The sequence below is a fragment of the Eleutherodactylus coqui genome, chromosome 3 (genome assembly GCF_035609145.1).
Source record: "Eleutherodactylus coqui strain aEleCoq1 chromosome 3, aEleCoq1.hap1, whole genome shotgun sequence".
In the NCBI taxonomy this organism is placed as follows: Eukaryota; Metazoa; Chordata; class Amphibia; order Anura; family Eleutherodactylidae; genus Eleutherodactylus; species Eleutherodactylus coqui.
The window spans coordinates 38,118,794-38,139,140 of NC_089839.1; the positions used below are offsets into that span (position 1 = coordinate 38,118,794).

Genomic DNA, 20,347 nt, shown 5'->3' on the forward strand with positions numbered 1-20,347 from the left:
TTTTGCCTCATACCCCTATAGCAACGACTACGAGAGAACAACACTTTTTGGACCCAAATTGGCAAAATTGTCTAACAATAAGACTGACCTTGTCGACCAATTACAGTGCAGCTTTTATTTTAACTCATCGGATTGAGAAATAAAAGCTGTGCCGTGATTGGCTGCTATGGACAACAAGGTCGTCCTATGGTAGATAGTTTTGCTAAATGAACATTTTTGAGCTTCTACCGATATCAAATTTATGCATCCGAGTGTCATTAAAGGGAACCTGTCAAGTTTTTGTGATCCATTATAAACCTTTTACAGCACTGCTAATAAGATTTCCTTATCGCCACTTGACTTTGCAATCCGTCCGCCCGATACCTTTACAATCTACTTTCTGAAGTCTTCCTGTTTTTCGGGGGGTTTTTTCAGCTCACTAGAATACAAAGTCCAATTTTGCTGAAGAGTCAGATTTTTCCCTCGGCACAGAGGCTTGATTGGTAAGCATACTAGCTTTTCCTACGCTGTAGTCCCGCACAGGTGCTGGAGTAAGCTGAGCCCACCTCAGCTCCCCTTTACCAGCTTCGGCGACGTACTGCACATGAACCAGGAGGATCGGTACTCCCACTGCGTCCAAGGTCAGATGATCGTAGGAGCAACAATCCTTAAGGCGCATGCGCAGTACGCCGCTGAAGTCTCAGCAAGTAAAGGGAGAGCTGCGGTGAAAAAGAGAAATCAGTATGCAACCCAATCAAGAACAGTGGCGTTTCTTGGCGCGGCATTGGGGTGGGGGTGTAATTAGACACTCCTACTCATTTTAATACACAGTGTGCGAAAACTTCAAAACGCAGATTGTAAAAGGTAGCGGGCACGGATTGCAAGACTAATTAGAGATAAGAAAATCTCATTAGCAGCGCTGTTAAAGTTTTATCATCGCAGATTACATTGTAAAAAATTTGATGACCGCTTCCTTTTAATACGCGAGTTATAAAGGTTTCAACTCAGGAAGATAATTTGTAACAATGTGTGTTTTGGCTTATTTAGACGGGACGACAGTCGTCTAGCCCAGTGTTTCCAACTCCAGTCCTCACGCCCCCCAACAGGTCATGTTTTCTGGATTTCCTCAGTATTGCACAGGTAATGTAATTATTGTCGGTGCCTCAGACATTGCCAGAGGTGTTCGTACTATGGGATATCCTGAAAACATGACCTGTTGGGGGTCCCTGAGGACTAGAGTAGTGAAACACTGGTGTAAACGACTGTAGGAGTGCTGACGTCACTGCTAGGTTGTTAGCGCTTGTGCAGAGCATTTAGACAAGCAGATCAGCGCTGACTCAGCACTTAACCTTCTATGTGAAGCGCTGGGTGTGGAGTGTTTGCCTTCAGCGAGAAGGCAGCGATCCAACAATGATTTTTATGCTGGTTGAAAGTGAGTGCTCAACAAACGGTCAACAAATAGGGCACGTTGGCTGTGCATTTAGTTGCGACGATTATCACACAAATGCATTTTTTGAACAAATTTTGCGCAGTAATGGTCCCGTGTAATTGGCCCTTTATCATGAGTGTAATCCTGCCTGTAATGTTAGTGAGATGAGAACTGCATAGCTTTCCCCACAGATCAGCTGCATACTAGGCTCAGTGTATGATTTTTCTTTTTAAAAAATTGCAGATTGTGACCAAAAAGTTGAAAAAAAATAAATAAATAAAAAAAAAAAAAATTAAAAAAAATGTTTCAACACTGCGTATTACTTGTGCGTTGCACAGCCACGTGATACACGGCGAATGGACTCAATGGACTTTCATTGACCCGTGTGTGTAGACACTGCGGGTCGATGGGAAGTAGATCGCCGCATGCTCTATTTCTCTGCGTAGCACACAGCATGAGCCCTATACAATAGTATAGGCAGCGTATGAAACACTGTCCATAAACAATACATTGCGTATGGGGGGCATTTTCATATGCAACCTAGCTATGAAAAAGCGGGGAATTACGAAAAAAAAAAAAATCACTGCGTGTGTGATACAAGGGCATGAGCAGCGCACTCGCAGCTATATGGAAACCTGCAGTGATTTACAGATAGGACCACTGACACGAGAGGCCTAAAATGTATCATTTTGCAACAAAATTCATCTTTGGGCTAAAAGTCTCACTCGAACAAAAGCTGAAACACACAAAAACCCCTAAAATTACAAGTTGTAGATATGGAAAGTTTCTATATACATGCACATGACAACCATAATGACCAGAAGTCTCCAGAGAGAAATCATCCTACTGACCGTTGTACCAAGGCATGAAGAAGGAAGGACCATCGGGCGGTCCCTGTGTAATAGTTATATCAGATATAAAGGTTTCTCCAGCTTGGGTTTAAAGTCCATCACAGCTCGAAACGTGTAGGCTGATGTTTTTTTATTGGTTTGTGCGCCCCAAGTTTTTTTTATGTTTATTTTAATTTATGCATCAATATATTTTCAAAATTTTAGACCCAAGCTGTAGAAACCTTTATATCAATATATCCATGATCCAGGGGCGTAGATGTAGGGGGTATAAAGGTAAAAGTTGCTATCGGGCCCTGGAGCCTTGGGGGGGGGGGGGGGGGGGAGGGGGGGGGGGACCAAAACCTCTGACATAAGAAATCACCAGTATTCTAAATGGTACATTGATGGTTGAGGGACCACAATTCAGATTTTGCATTGTGGGCCCTACATGTAACTTCTGCCTAGTCTTTTCAGATTCTAGGGATGTCGATAGATGCTAGTGTTGCATTGGTGGGCTTAAGAGACCCAACGAAACAGGGGAGGGGGGGGGGCATGTTGAGCCCCTCTGCCATGACCCAGAAGCCAGTAAACATCTGAGCTACAGAACTGACCCCTTGAAAAGACTCAGCAGGTGTATGAAGACCTTTCCCTCTCCCCCCTTCCACCTTGTGATGGCACATCACGCTTGATGCTAGACTCCCTCACAAGCTGTATCTGACTGCTGGGAGTCCTAGCAGCACTGAAACTTATTTTCCAGGAACCCTTCTTACAAAGAGGTAATATCCAATCTAGACTATGCCCTTGAAAGCCAAAAATTACCAGTAGTTCAGTCCACTCGCCGGTTCGGAGATTTGCTCCACAGAGTTATGAGCTCACAGTGCAATATTGGAGGTAGCAGTAGGGTGGGGGTGGAGGCAGCGCTAGGGTGGGGGTGGAGGTAGCAGTAAGGTAGATAGAGGTAGCGGTAGGGTGGGGGTGGAGGTAGCAGTAAGGTAGATAGAGGTAGCGGTAGGGTGGGGGTGGAGGTAGCAGTAAGGTAGATAGAGGTAGCGGTAGGGTGGAGGTAGCAGTAAGGTGAATAGAGGTAGCGGTAGGGTGGGTGGAGGCAGCAAGAACCTCAACCATGAAAGACACCAGTACTATAAAACGAAAATAGTAAGGTGGTTCCTGTTACAAATTTTGTATCGGGATTTAAGAATATATTAGGCCGTATTTACAAGGCCGATTTTCTTGAGCCAGTTTTGTTCATCACAAGACAAACAAAAGTCCCACGGACATATAGCCCATTATTTTAAATCGGTCTATTAACACTACGATCTCAATGAGAACTGCAGGTAATATTCCATTCTCACCCTCTTGCACCAAGACCGCCTTTTGGCCCTAAACTGGAGAGTCAATTTAATATTGTCCTGTGCCGAAACACTCCTGTACCCCCACCATGTCTGTACACTGGAACGGTAAACCTATACAATTAACTATCAGTTTCTGGGGTTAAAAGGGAACTACTACGAAGCGCTACTCTAACTTTTTTTAAAATATATATTAGAAACTAGAGACAGACTCACTAGCGGCTCACGCAGTTTCCTATTCTCTGTCGCAACGTCACCGGGGAAACATCTTGGAGGAACTTCCTCTAAACGACTTCAAGTTTCGGTTACGCTGTATGTCATGGTGCCGATAGTAACAGGACAGCATGGCTAGACAAGATTAGGTGCGTGAGTATACTCAGCGGCACAGTACTGCTTATCAGTCAGTCACTAATTGCAATTAATTGGATGTTCCTTATGATACAAAGTCACCCAAATCCAAGGAAATAAATGGATGAGGGTCTCCAGTGTACAGGAAAAAAATATGAAAAAAAGAAATTCTACAGTCATGAAAATGTTAAACTGCATCAACTAACCTTTACTTACCCCATTAGCAGCCCCAAGTGCTCCCGGTTCCTGTTTATTGCGGGGTAATTGATCACATGGTATCTAAGCATGGGTTTAAACGCCATGCAATCCGCTCTCCGAGTGTAAATGGAATTTTTCCACTGAACCCCCTTCTTTAATTTCACGAGGGGAGAAGCAGCGTGGCCCAAGTCACGCAAAAGCCTAGCGACAGACATTGCGCAATTTCACTGTCTGCCAACACTAGCACGAATCCCACCACGGAACGCTCAACATGACTATGGCCATATAAGCTTACACTCAGGACATTAAAACCCCTGACATATGAAGGAAATAAGTGATGATCCTGCTATAACGGTAAGTGAATTATCGCCGTGTGGCCCCAGGAAGGGTTTGCCGCGTGACAGAAAGCTCCGTCTGGCTGCACCTTGCTAACGATCTATGTGCTTACCGACGGCATGGTTTGCCGAAAACCTTGTGATCATTAAAAATGCACAGTAAGTAAGCACTTAAATCATTAGTGAGCAGGAGCTTTCTGCCACACCAAAGCCATGCGGAACATGCATTGGGAGATCATACACTTCGTTAATGATCTTGATGTGTTGAAAGCAGGAAAGCTGGGCAAGTGTAAGGATCTGAGCAACTTGGGCAAGGGCTACACGACTGGATCAGGGTATCTCAAAAATGGTTTCCTGCAGCGAAGTTCGACCTGGTGCCTGTCTGGTGACCTCAGCTTACCTCTCCGCCGTCTTCTCCACTGCTTCAGAGGAGCAGGCCGGGGGACATGCACAGTGCAGAGGACGCCACGCCTTCGCCATGGCGATCACGCGACTCCTGCGACCATTCTGCAATGAGGATTGCAGAATGGCCACGGTACGGACAGCTTCCACTGACTTTAATGAGAGCCGGCCGTGTGCAGCCCACACAAAAGTTATGGGGGGGGAAGGGAGGGGGGGGGGGGGTGTTCAAAAAACAGTAACAAAGCATTTTTCTTTGAAGTACAATACATCAACTATATAAGTTTGGTATCACTGTAATTGCATTGACCAACAGCAACATTATTTTTAGGCCCAATGCCTATGGACGGATTTTCGCTGAGGAATTCTTGCCCAGACGCTCGCCGCGAATTCCACAGCAATGTTCGTCCACAGCACGCCATGTTAAAAGATTTTCCCATGCCCTCGAGCAAAAAATCAACTGCTATTTTCCACTCGCAGGGGAAAACCGCAGTATGCTCTATTTGGTGAGGGAAATCGCACGGACGGCTTACATTGCAGTCAATGGAGGCTGTCCGATGTGCGGCGATTCCAAAATGTCAATTTTGAAATTGCTGCGGATCCGTGTCATCGCTGGCGCGTCATGTCCTGCACTTTCAGGGGATCCGGACGGATGAGTACATGTCTCTGGCTGGGCACCGGGTCTAATTCTGCTGCAAGTTTTCACAGTCGGAATTCGACCTAGCCGTAAGCATTTGGCCTTACTGCACACTGTAAAAACAACTCTGCAAAAAATGGCGCAGTTGCATTTTTTAAATATTTTCCCCCACTTACAATTTCTTATATTTAAAAAAAAAAAAAAAATGTACAAATGCATATTATATGGTACTCTAAATGGTACCAATGAAAACTACAACTCATTCTGCAAAAAACAAACCCTGATGTAGCCATGTTGCCAGAAAAACTTTTTTTTATTTACAGGCTCAACCCCCGAACATAAATACAGAAGGGGATTAAAAAAAAAAATACATGTAACTTGAAATAAAGCCAAACATCCCTTTTTTAAACCATGAAAAGAAGCAAAATCAGAACCTCCTGACAGACTGTCATCATCTGACTCCTCAATCGGCTTCTTCACATATTTCGCTGGGAGCTCATATGATTGCTGATAAACATTGAGTTATTTATTGACCAAGTAACTCGGGGTTAAGTGAAAACAGCCTGCAGAACAGCCGCACCAAGAGGACTTGCTCTTTCTACGCCATCGCAGTCATCCGAGAGGCAGAAGCCGCACACCGCAGCATTCCAGGGGATTTACAGAAGAGGTTTGTATCACCTTCACTGCTTCTACGAAATATACATGACTAAAGTCTGAGCCCCTCTCGCCACACCCCCCTACACCGGCACGCTCGGCTCATGTCGGCTCCAATCAGAGGCGTAACTTGGAGCTCCTGGGCCCCAATGCAAAACCTGTAACAGGGCCCCCAACTATAATGCTTTATTCATAGTACTGGGGTCCCTATATGGAGAAGAAAGGCCTTATGGGCCCCCCCCCCCCTAAGGCTCCTGGGCCCGGGGGCCACCGCATCCTCTGCATCCACTCTGGAGCCAGGGGCGTAACTAATTTGCCGCCAGAACAAGAATCAGGCAATTGAAATACAACTTCTCGACTCTTCTCTCCCACCTGCCATCAGAGAAGAGTCGGGAAGCCCACATACGAAGATTGTTAACCGGGATCACTAGGGTCAGTCGAAAGGAACTTAATGCATACGGCCAACTTTTGGTTTATGCTTACAGCCGTATTAGAGATCCATAAAGAAGCACCCGTAAACTACTAGGTGTCCATACCGCACCTCAGATTTAACATGGAAGCATATAGGTGCATGCCCCATAAACATTTGGACACGTTGGAACGCATACTGTTCTTAGGCCGCTCCTGCAATCCAGCACTATCATCTGCTGAAGATCACACGGCGCACGAAAATCTGACTTTGGATTCTCTTGCATGCACTCACCCATGCAAGTCTATGGGAGAGCGCATGCAAGAAAACCTGAAGAGTCAAATTTTTGTGAACCGCACAACCTCCACCGGGTGACAGTGCTGGATTGTAGGCGAGTACTAAAAAGTAGAAGTAAAAAAAAAAACAAAAAAAACATTGCCTGGCTCCATCACTGGCCCCAAGTCCGTTCATGGTGCTGTGGGGACGTGGCAGGTTCCCTTTATGGAGCTACTCTCCGGTGGCATGTGGAATATCTCCAGATTCATAATTCAGACCGTAGGACAGAGTATCCCCAACTCCGGCCCTGAAGGCACCACATAAGGTCATGTTTTCAGGATATCCTATAGTAAAAACACCTACGGCAATGTCTGAGGCGCTGGTAATAATTACATCAATACTGAGGAAATCCAGAAAACAGGACCTGTTGGGTGCCTTGAGGACTGGAAGTGGGAAACACTGGGATAGGGACTCCCAATACAGTTTGGCTGTCCATCTTTCAAGGTCATGCACAAGTGAAAAAAAAGGAAAGATGTTCGGACAACCGTGTGAATCAAGGCATAAACATTCACATTAGATCCCATTTTGGCTGAATCCACTGATGAGGTAATAAGTATGGTGGGCTGCTAGATCCCAAAAGGATGTGTGCAAACTCATTGAACTCGATGGGTTCTATTGACTGCGCATTATATGAGCCAGTTATTAAAGTAGGAAGGAAAAAGGCTTAGAAATTCCAATTCTGTTGACCTGGCTCTAGTGTTGGTGACGCTGCGGGACCAAAGTGAACCCCATGACCTTACCAGCAAAAGTACTGGGAAATACAGAGCCGCCATTATACCTCGTAAAGATAAGATAAACGCCATTGTCAAGCTGCAACCAATGATGTAGGAGAATGTACAATATGGTGACTATTAAACTACGTGCCATGAGAATATGAAAATAATGTTTAGCCAGTGACAGCTAAAAATAATCAATGGATACACGTTTTTCCCCTCAGTTATGACCAATAGAACAAAGTTCTGCCAATAGAAATCAATTTCTTGATTATCCTTAATTATTAACTAGCAAATTTTAGCATAGCTTTTTCTACCCCACAGGGTTGAAATACGTTTTCAGGCTGCACATTTCAGGAACGGTTGCTAAAACACTTCATAGATGTACGTAAATGTCTGGTCAACACAAACTAAAGGCCATGGAAACCTTTGCGAATGAAAAAAAATTAAATAAAAGAAATCAAAGCACATATTTTACTAAGTCCCTGCAGAAAATGACGCACATCTGTTTGGTTTTTTTTTTGCATTGAGTTTTCCTTCTCATGCATTTAGAAAGCCTCATACTTCGTTTGCAGGTTCTCCTCTCTTCAAGTTTCTGGCTGCCAGTTGTTCCCAGCACTAATCAACTGGTCTCTCTCTCTCATGAAGGCACACAAGCTCAACTCCCGCTCTCCTCTCCTCTTTCAGAGGCTGTGTAGCATAACCACACCTAGTCAGTATAAAGGCCCTTTTACACACACACACTCGCTCGCTCAAAAGAGGGCATTTGAGCGATCATTTTGTATAAACTACTAATTGGAACTGATGCCAATTAGTAGCTTATTAATGAGTGTGAGCCACTGGGAGCTATATTCAGAGAACAGCGGGTGGTCTGTTCTCTGAGTACATTCCCTTTGTTCTGCTGTGGGACTGACAGCTGAGAATGTTATCAGTGCTCCCCGCAGAGAATACAGCATGAAGTCCCTGCTATCAGCTCTTCTGCCAAATGATGGATTTTATGCTGAACATAAAATCATCGCTTGGCAGAAAAGTGAAAGATGGGCACACGTATACGCAACAATTATCGCTCAAAAGATGGCTTTTGAGCGATAATCGTGTGTAAAAGGGCCTTTACATAGCCATCTCTCATGCTCTGAGTAGCAGCTGCTCCTCCTCCCCATCACTACTGATAACAGTTAGAAAATTCATCTGGACTGAATTACAGCCCTCTGTAATAGTAGCTTTCTCTGATCTCCTCCACCATTCCCTGGCATGGTCATACATGCTTGTGTAAAGTCAGAGAATGCACATTTTCAGCAGGGAAGCAGGCTAGCAAAAAAAACTGTCAGTTTACACTGACAGAATTTGCAAAGCTTTCAGTCCTCCAGTCTGCAGAGCCTTGAAAACCACCACAAGCATAGAAATCAATCAGAATTGTGTAATTAAAACCAATTAAGAGTCTTCGTTTCTCAAAACGCATTGATAAAGAGCAAAGGCGTTCATAGCCTTTAAGCAGCATTTTATATACCCAGCAATCTATGACAATGCAAGTGTGCTGGAGCGCCATAGCTGCACGTCAGCAGGGCTACGAGACTTTCAGGTAATCCTATTGATTTGCATTGGTGTATTCAGATGAGTTTTGGGGATCACGTAAGAAAACGGAGGAATATCCTTTTTTTTCTAAACACACTCCTGCCAGGAGTCCGTGAAAAAGAAGAGCGGCATCAGGTGGGCCTTCGCGGCATAAAGTTGTGCACACATCTACCACAACTGTATTGTCGGAGGAGTGGCGAGAACAGAGCTTTTTTTTTTGCTTTTGCCTTCGCCGCAGGGCATCATGACTGTCACACATAAATCACATGTTGCTTCATCGTTTCCTATGGAGATGTCTAGCTGCTAGCAGATCGTCACGCCCAAGACGGCAACATCACCAAGTATGCACACGCTACTGACTTCATAAAACATGCGGGCAAAGGTCTGCATGTGACAGCATCGGTGTCAAACCAGGACGTGCAAAGTCTGGTATGTAACCGCGGCCTAAAAATCGGACCTTGCATTATTTTCCAGTGCAAAAAAAGAAAACAAAAACAAGAAACAGTTTGAAAGTTTTTTCAAAAACAGAAACAAAGAAACAAAAAGCACAAAACAAGAGTAAAAACAAACAAAAACCTGGAGCAACAAGTACCAGGCCTTGTTTGTAGAGCAGGTCATACACCCGACAGAGGTCAGCCAGACACACGTGCAGCTGACAGCTACTCGTCCCGAGCCCCCATACCAATAATGCTTGGAGAGAAACTGGCATAAGCCGCTGCCAGACTCCTGATGGGTCATTACAGGCAAAAGGGATTAAAAGGGGGAAAAAACTGCAGCAAAAACTGGTTGTTGCTGCTGGCTAGGAGATAAGTGATAGTTGCCCACAATTACTGCAGGTAAATAACAGCGTTCGGCTCTCCAGATGCAACTATTGTGCTAGCAACCCGCTATAAACATTAATTCAAGCCCGTGACAAGAGATGCCCGCTGGTCCTCCGAGACCAACCCCAAGGAGACCACATCTATTGCCATCAAGCCTCAGTCATAAGCAGCAGTGGAGCGCCCCGTCCCAGACCTCTCTGCAAAGTGAGGAGTTCAGGAACAATATCACAGCTGCAGAACATTGCAACAATGTTGCGGTTTCTCCGGATTGGTGTAAATCCCGTCTATTTTCAGCATCCACTGAGTTCTCTTAAAAATAACATACATTTTTGATATATTGACATCAAACTGAGGGGTCCGGCACTGGATTCCATGATTTTCCGAGATGCAACATCACAAAAATCTAATGTATTTATCCCATTCCACGGGGATTGACCACAGGCAATGACATGTGATCTCAGAGCTAGCACTGAAAAACACACAAAGAAAAAAAAAATTCCTTGAAAAAAGCACGCAAAAAAAAAATTAAAAAATCTAAATTCCATTCTAATTTCACAAAAAAGAAAAAAGGGATCGATAGAGATTTTAATGGAACGCTAGAAGAAAGACGGCGTGCGAATTGCAATAAAACGCAAGGAGCGTTCACGCTCAAAGCCCCAATCTCAGAAAGCACAAAAAAAAAGTCAGAATTTGATGGCCAACAGAGGCCACTTTGGTCTCTTTAGACTTGTCTGTATATCTCACAACGCTGGTTAGGATTTATTTAAAGTTGCCAACTGTGGATGCCAGACGTCCCTTAAAGGGGCTGTGCAGTCAAACTATTGCCTAGGCAATCAATAGCAAATCAGCAAGGGAGCACCGCTTGGGATGCAGGATGATCAGCTGTTTGCCAGGCTGCTGCACTCAGGCAGAGAGACGATTTCTACAGGAAGCAGACAGCTCCATTTCCACTGCAGTGTCAAGGCTTGGTATTGCAGGCAAAGTTCTGTTTTCCGTTAGGATGTTCTACCGCAGAAGCAGCAAAGCTGCAAAAAAGAAACAAACAAACAAAAAAAGGTCTGCTTTCCAATTACTTCAATGACATTTTCTGCGCTTGGGTCATACCCTGTGCAATTCTGTACCATCTCTTTTTTTTTTTTAATGGAAAAAAACTGCACCGTTTTGGTCTCACGTCCCCGGGGTGTTTTTTCACAATATATTAAACGTGCGATGCGCGGCTGCATAATACGCAGTGAATAGAATCAATGAAAGTCCATGGATTTTCATTGATACACGAGCGTGTCAACACTGTATGTAGATGGATACACGCAAGACAAAAAAAACACAGCATGTACCATTTTGGTCCATAGGCACAAACCAAAACGGCCAATAAAAGTCTATGAGAGCAAAAATGAAAAAACGCAGTGAACACAGATGTTACATACATGTTGTGCTAATAAATAAATTATATATATATATATATATATATATATATATATATATATATATATATATATATATATATATATATATATATATGCCAAGAGAGACAGTAAAAAAAGAAAAGTGACATTGATGAGGTTTTTTTTCCACGCATATGAGACACAAGGATGACATACGAATGGCACATGGAAGTGAAAAAACTAGCATACATCTGTCAGAAGAAAGAAGTAAAGAGGAAACAATATAAGGGCTGACAAGGGGGGCATAAATAAAACTTTTTGGGAAATGCTGGTCATATTGGCCAATACAACACTGTTTGCTTTTGAAACGCATTGCGTCAAGTGCGCCAATTTGTTTCTACAGCTCAGTGAGTAACAGGTCTGCGTCCTATACATTGTAACAGCGCAGAAATCCTCCGCCGAGTGTCCGAACACCAAGATGCAGCAACAGGAAAGAGCAGATTACCTAAACTATCCGGCGCTGCAAGGTGTTGCTACATCAGACTGCTTCCCTCCACTAACCCCAACATCTGGCACCTTCCTATCACATGACACTAATTGTCAACACAGCCATGTTTTCCTGATTCATTTCCAGGGGGAATACACATTGGATTCCACTCGTTAGCTAATGAGCAAACACCCAGACGTGAACAGCTAGTGGCGCAACCAGCTCACCCGCTTCCCTCTGCCAAATTATTCCGTCTCCGGTTTCATACTGATTTCACAGACTCACCAGCTGTTCGCACCTCCGAGAACAGAACCGGGCGGGGAAGCAATCCGTCTACCAGATGTAGCAGAGCCGAGTCTGTTATTCTGTACAAGGACTACAATATCAGCATGTATTCTATACTGTGTTGGGTCAGGGGGTACAACAAGCAAGCAGGATGCCTCCGTATCATCGCCCCCATTAGTCACATCCCGGCCGCAGGTATCATGACGCGACTAATAAGTTAAATGACTCAATTTATCTCTGCTTCATCTGCATTAATGCAAGTTATCCGTCACTCCCTGGATAATCTCACCAACACCGCCGAGCAAAGACAAGCGATTACACATGACAGGGAGGCGGAATATATATATCATTTTTTTTTAGAGTTGGTTCGCACGTTGCGGAATTGGTATGATTTTTGCGCATGCGCCCATCTAAAGAAGCCCTAAACGAAAGGGTAAAATCCCCTGTGGATCTGAGTCAAAATCCGTGGAGATTCGCCCCATGATGTGCCTCGTGATCGTATTCTTGGTACGCTTCAGTATATACATATCAACTGCACTACAGACTACGGCCGGATTCACGCGGGCATATTCGCGTACGCAATACGCAGAGAAAAGAAGCCATTAATTTCAATGGGTTAATTCATATTTCCATATTCTGCGCACGCATTCCAGTCATGCGCGAAAAGAAAGTATAACGCGGTGTTTTACCGCTGTGCGAGCCGGCCTATCGTCACTTAGGGCGGCGATTTTTCACTGCGCATGATAGCGTATTTCACGCACGCTGTCATTCGCAGTCTGACTTTTTTTTGTTTCAAAGCCCTGCTCTGGGAAGTTGCGTATAAATGCCGCACAAACACAATGGGATTGCATATGTCCAGCGTTTATTACGCACCCATGAAGACCAATAGGGCTCTATCGCGTGTGATACGCAGTAAGATGCAACATGCTGCGTTCTGTATAACGCACGTATTATACGCCATGCATATACTCCAGTGTGAATGGGTCAATAAAAAGCAATGTACTTTCACTGACTGTAATCATGTAAGTAACACGATGGGAAGCGTGCATTGCGTTCACCGTGGCTGGATTATCGGCGCTGGGAACGCAATAACGCCCGTGGTCAGGCAGCCTTAATCATTAGGTATAGCCGGTGCCTATAGAAACATCAGCCGCGGCAAAGCAGATACTTGGTGGTGATGATGACAATATCCTTCTTCCTGATTGAATGGATGACCGCATCCTGGACCAGAAGATCGGCCGAAAGTCGTCATCATCATGGCGCCATCGGCTGACAGTTCCCAATAGGCACATAGTCAACTTTTTTAGTATCTGCTAAAAAGTCAAAAGCCTCAATCTACTTATATGACGCACCGCAGGCCCCGCTCCGTTCCCCACGGCGCCACATACAGAACCCGCTCCGTTCCCCACGGCACCACATACAGAACCCGTCCCATAACCTGATACAATGACCCACTCCGTTCCCCGAGGCGACGTATCAGGTTATGGGACGGGTCCTGTATAATGTACAGGACCCGCTCCGTTCCCCGAGGCGCCACGTACAGGACCCGCTCCGTTCCCCGAGGCGCCACGTACAGGACCCGCTCCGTTCCCCGAGGCGCCACGTACAGGACCCGCTCCGTTCCCCGAGGCGCCACGTACAGGACCCGCTCCGTTCCCCGAGGCGCCACGTACAGGACCCGCTCCGTTCCCCGAGGCGCCACGTACAGGACCCGCTCCGTTCCCCGAGGCGCCACGTACAGGACCCGCTCCGTTCCCCGAGGCGCCACGTACAGGACCCGCTCCGTTCCCCGAGGCGCCACGTACAGGACCAGCTCCGTTCCCCGAGGCGCCACGTACAGGACCAGCTCCGTTCCCCGAGGCGCCACGTACAGGACCAGCTCCGTTCCCCGAGGCGCCACGTACAGGACCAGTCCCATAACCTGATACAATGTATAGGACCCGTCCCATAATCTGATACAATGTATAGGACCCGTCCCATAATCTGATACAATGTATAGGACCCGTCCCATAATCTGATACAATGTATAGGACCCGTCCCATAATCTGATACAATGTATAGGACCCGTCCCATAATCTGATACAATGTATAGGACCCGTCCCATAATCTGATACAATGTATAGGACCCGTCCCATAATCTGATACAATGTATAGGACCCGTCCCATAATCTGATACAATGTATAGGACCCGTCCCATAATCTGATACAATGTATCCACCCCACTGCCCTCCTCCCTCCCAGAAAAGCCAAGAAAGGGTTACACGTGGGATCCATCCAGACTATTATACAGGATCCTTAACAAAACATCCGGCTTTCTGCGGCTTCTCCCAAGTAAGTGGTGGAGGAGGCGGCCGGGAGGGAGGGCTGCCCCCCCGGCGGTGATCCCGGGACAGGACGCTTGCCGTATGTGAGCCGCCGCACACCCTGTTGCTGGACGTTACCTTGGGCGGGACGGTTCCTGTGGAGTGAGTCTTGCCAGGGTCTGCTCATCCTCTCTGCTGCCTCATCGCCTCACGCTCCGTCCACACAGCCGGCCGAGCGCAGAGCGATCAGCGCTCTACACAGATTGTACCTTCACTGAGCGGCTCAGCGTGCCACTCACAGCTAGGGGGCGGGGCTCCGCGCTCTACTCCATTCCTATTGGACAGGTCCCGTTAAGGGGCGGGGTCTGGGGGTTGAGCGACGTTTCCAGAGGAAAACATGTGGACCCCGCCCCTCCTCTTACTGACACGCTGCACAGAAACTCGGCCGAGCGGTTGCTAATAGCAACCAGTGCCGTGCCTGCAAAAATGAAAGCTGCATTCTGATTGGTTGTTATAGAAAACTAGCTGTTTTTGGACATGGTGGCTATGAGGTTAAGGCAGAACATGTGGAAAAATACATACTGATAAGAAAAATGTGAACATTTGTAAAAAAAAAAAAAAATTGAGCACCACATATATTCATACGACATGTGACAAACTCAAGCCCGCAGGCTGAATATGGTCTGCCATGTCATTTTACGTGGCCCACTATGGCGCAGAAGGACCGGCTCTCCACTTTCACCAACAACGCTTGGCAGAGGGGCGGTGGCGGCACAGGCTGTGGGGGCCATCTTGGATTCTGAGCTCTGACAGCCCTGCCTGGCACTTGAGCCACCCTCCGAGGGAGGAAGCTCAGTGCTAAAGAGGCGGAGGGGGAGAAAGGGGGGCGATGCGGTTACGGTCCGTGAAATACGCAGCGTTGTCACAGACCGAAACTGTGCGTCCCTGCAGGCGCTTGGGTCGGGTCCTGCGGCGAGAATCCTCGCCGCCGGATCCGACCCGCCCGCCTGCAGGAGGCCATAGCTGGTGGCACGCAGGCGTAAGCAAATTTACGTGTGCATTACTGAGCTTTTTGAGGATGCAAGTCATGTAAAAAAACACGCAACCGTGCCGCCATTCATTAAAATTAGCAATTTTAATGGTTCTATTCACTGCCTACTGCACGCACAAATTTTCCGTGCAAAATGCTACTCAAAAACGTTCGTGGGACACAAGCCTTAGACGAGTAAAAAATACGCTTGTAATGTATCCATGGGAATGAGCCGTTATAAATGGCCCTTTTTGGGTAACCGTAAGGCTCCCTTCACACGCGCACGCCTTAGCGCAACATATTTGAGCCATGTATGAGGCTTTTTTGGGTGCGCATGATCATTTGTCACGTGATAGTCGGATTCACGGAATTGTGCAGTATGCGAAATTGGGAAATAAGAATGACCCCATTGAAATCAATGCGTTCTCGGCATATTGCGCGCGTAAATGTTATGCGCACAAAGATGCGTGCAAATACACCCGTGTGAGGCTGGCCTAATGCTGATGTCGCCCTCGGTGAATATGAGTTTGCCACCCCTGATTTAAGCTGGCTTTACACAGGCGTAAGCGTATTTGCGCTGCATATTTGTGCAATGGGTGTTTACTTTATTGCATTTTTTTTACATGCATGCCCTACGTATTTGCATGCACATAAAAAAACGTGCAAGCACGCGTCTATTGGTTTCCATGGGTAATTAAGTTTGATTAGTTTAATATGGGCAAGTTTTTTGTGCGACCGAAAGGCGAGGGCAAAAAAGGCACGTGACTGAGCCCATGGAAATCAACGGGTTCTATTCACTGCGTATTCCATGTGCAAATTGTGCACGTGGAATACGCAGCGCAAATGCATTCATTTCATTTGTAGTCCAATGATGCGTGGCTCGTCTCTCTTGCGGTGGAGTGAAACACTCAATGGAGTCATGAAGTTGTCCTAGCTTCTCTTGTTGACACTAAAGCCCTACTTACACGGGTCGAATGTCCGGCTAACGATGCCAGACACTCGTGCCCGCATGTACTCGCTCCCATGCTGCTGCACAGGAGCGAGTATCATTGGCTCGCAGTGGGGCAACTGGAGGAGATTTCACTCCTCGCTCTCCCCTGCCCCTCTCCATTCACTTAACATAGCGGCCGTTCAGTACTGAATGGCTGCTGTTTATACTGAGCAATCAGCTCATCATCCATCGTTAAGGCCCCCTGTCCACGGGCGAGGCGGAATATCGCTCGGATATTCCGCCGCCGAGGTGCAGGGGAGATAACTGTCAGTTGTCTCTGGTGAGCCTATCTAACAGATAAAATCACTACGGGGAATCACGGCAAATTGTGGCATGCTACAATTTGAGTCCCACGAGCGGAGAATCGCTATGATTCTCCACTCGTGGACAGGGGGCTGCGCTTTTCATAGCAACGCTATGGAAAGCGTGCATTGCGTTCCCTGCGGCTGGATTATCGCCGCGAGTAACGCAATGCAGGATTGCCCGTGGACAGGAGCCCTTAGGCTGCACAAAGTGCTTGTCTCTCACTAGATGATTTGCAAAGTTATAATTTGAATACAGTACCACAGAATTTCTGTACATTAATCTATACATAAGCGTAATACACATAAGGCATATCATTACCCCACCCAAACAGCGCATTGCAAAATAATTATATTTAAACAGCTCCTACCTTCCACCATACCCAACAAAACATGCTTAAACATAAAAAATAACTATATTAAGGACTGTTCTTCACCGTCTCGGCTCTCCACTAGCCCGCTCTACAGCCCATAAATTTTACTATGCAACCAGCATTTAATGTTAACTATGCTCTTATATATCCGACCATCATCCCCAAATTTCCTTAAACTTAGGCTTCTTTCACATGAGCGCATATTGGCCGGCTGTTTTCACGGTTTAGCTCCGCCCCCACCCGCCCCTTGTCCATAGCCATCAATGGGAGGAGGTGGGCGGACCAGTGCTTAGCTCCGCCCCCTTCCATTGCACAGAACGGAGGAAGAGAGGTGAGCCTGCGATGGGAAGGGAGGGGAAATGGGAGATGGCCTGGGGAGCTCGGTGCATTTGCGCCGACCTCACCAGGCTATATGAACAAACGTTTGATTTGTGTGCCCGTTCACCAGTTTTTTTCTCCGCCAACGTAGCGTATCGGCTGTTTTCATGGCTGGCCGATGTGCGCTCATGTGAAAGAAGCCTCAGTCAAACAGTCTCTTTTTTGATATATTCTTCTTTCCTAAGACACAGCCTCTCATTCTTGCAACAAAATATCCAACGAGCACTAATCAGCTTTCATGTCTGAAATAGAGTTCTCCGAATTCCCAAAGGAGTATGCCCATCAAGCCCATCCACAATACCCAATATACAAAATCTGGGATTAAAACCAATATTGACAATATATTTTCTTAATTATCCCTAATGTTCCATTCCAAAACCAATGTAATTTTACACAAACCCAGACCATGTGCATTCAATCTGCACCATCCGTATTACATTTCATGGAGTCCGAGTTTAATCTAACACCAATATTAAACAACTTTAATATGTTGGCGCTATACAAATAAAGATTATTATTAATATGATAAACTCTATGCACTAAATACAATTGTGATACCAATTGACTTTCAGATAGGGATATCATTGGAATCACACACAACACCGCGGCCCATTTATCATTGCTGGTTCGGCCTAAAACGTTTTTGCATTTTTCTTTTACCTTCACTGTGAATTGTTGTAAATATAAAAGCATCTGTCTATATAAATAAAACATTGCGCCCTTCATAACTCTAGAACACCCAAGAAAATACACCAAAGGGTGTTGGACTGTAAGCACAGATACTGACCAAGCCTGAGCAGCAAACGCATCTTGTAGTTGAAGGAACTGGAAAAAGTAACTATGGAGAACATCATAAAACTTTGTAAGTTGTTCAAATCTATAAATAAGACCACCAGAATGTACCTGTTCCAAAAAGATTACACCTCTCTTCACCCATGGTGGAAACCACTCCAACCTAAAAAAAAAAAGAAAAAAAAGTCTGGCAATTTAGGGTTCCTCCAGAGGGAGGTGTGTACAGAAAATCCATCTAGTTGTAAAATCTGCTTCAATTTATTCCAGAATTTAATCATTAAAGTAATTATCACTCTTTTCCTCCTGTCATCCATCTCTCACATATCGTTATAGGGGGACCACAACTTGCCATTTTAGAAACCAATCTACCATTCAACTTTACAGTTTCTTTCTTCTTCAATTGAGACGCCAAAAATATATATCCAAACATTTGGAATTGCCAACCCTTCTGACCGTTTATCTCTTTCAAGAGTCTCCAATTTAATTCTAGTGGACTTCTTATTCCACAATAAACCCCTAAATATCGTATGAAGTGTAAAAAAATATTCTGATGGAATCTAAACCGAGATTTTTGAGGTATATAAAAGAGTTGTGGCATCATAACCATTTTAATAAGATTCTCCCTGCCAAAAATTGACAAGGGGAGGCAATTCAAAAACCTTAGCCTTATCTTCAAACTATCGTATCAATGAAAGCAAAATTGCCAGAAATGAAGTCTCAGGGCTTAGAAGATACCACAACTCCCAAATATTCGAATTCGAAGTTGCTTATGTTCAAATAGTCCACCAGCAAGGGATCTAGGAGAAGAATTACAGTTTACTCCCAACTAATAGTAAGACCTGGGATCTTACCAAATATATCAAAAATAAACATAGTTGGACCCATAGACTTACACCCCCCATATACGACAACAGATCATCTGTAAATAATGAGACACGCTCCTCAATATCTCAATATTGCAAGCCAACTATATCAGACGATTGCCTTATCAAACCATCTAGGGACTCGATTGCCAAGCCAAAGAGAAGAAGGGACATCATCCATCCAAAAATACAACCATTTACCCTTGCTCTTGCCCATGGATTCGAATAAATCTGTTTAATCCATGCCAAACATTTCTCACCAAAGCCCATCCTATAAACAACAGCCCATAAATGTCTGAAGCTTTGGCAGCATCAAGTGAAAAAAATAGCCCTGTCCCCACTAACTGGATGGTTCGTCTGGAGATTCAATATATCCTTAAGTTTGTAACGGTTGACTTGTTTGGCATAGAGCCAGTCTGATCCTTATGTATTAAATGAGTCATAACTAGAGATGAGCGAGTATACTCGCTAAGGCTAACTACTTGTTACCATGCAGGGCGGCACAGGGTCCCGCGGTCGGCGCGCGCTGCTCCGGCGTTGGCTCCGGCGTCCAGGAGCTCTGGGGTCGGGGCTCTCCCGGCGGCATGGGGCGGCCAGTGTGCGGCGGTGTGGACGTGTCCGCCCGTAGGGTGCCGCCCGCACTCCTCCACCTTTCTTATGCAGCAGTGGGGGAGTTGGCTACTCCCACTCTCCGCCCCCAGGCGAAGTCTTGTAGTTATAAGGCTGGCAGTGACCTGAGCTCACTGCCAGTTATTGGTTCTGTCAGCTCCTAGTAAGTCCTGTCTGCAGTTCTCTCAGTCAGTACCCTAGTTTGCTTGTCAGCTTCCTCTTCCAGCTCACCGCCGCAACTCACCTGTCACCCGTGCTGGCAGCCGAATCTTTACAGACGAGCGGGAGGATACTCGGCTAAGGCACTACTCACTTGAGTAGTTAGCCTTACTGGTATACTCGCTTATCTCTAGTCATAACCAAAAGTGATCTGTTTGCAAATACCGTCACCTGAATTTTAACATCTGTGGTCAATAAAGATATTGGACATTAAGAATCAGGAATAGACAAATCCTTTCCCGGTTTAGGAATTAAGACAATTATAACATTTGGCATTCATTGTGGAAGTATACCTTCATGCAGTGATTCATTAAAACTGTTAA

General features: G+C 45.6%; 1 protein-coding gene across 2 annotated transcripts in view; it reads right to left on the reverse strand.

Annotated features, from left to right (window-relative positions):
* Positions 1-14,741, reverse strand: part of B3GNT2 (UDP-GlcNAc:betaGal beta-1,3-N-acetylglucosaminyltransferase 2) — a 33,815-nt gene extending 19,074 nt beyond the window's left edge. The window contains exon 1 of one of the 2 annotated variants that reach the window (XM_066595509.1): positions 14,605-14,741. The gene's annotated coding sequence lies outside the window, so the exon portion shown is untranslated. Of the gene's footprint in view, positions 1-12,163; positions 12,408-14,604 lie in introns of those variants that run through there. The other variant, XM_066595511.1, reaches the window with a different exon arrangement.
* Between the last annotated feature and the right edge of the window lie 5,606 nt (positions 14,742-20,347).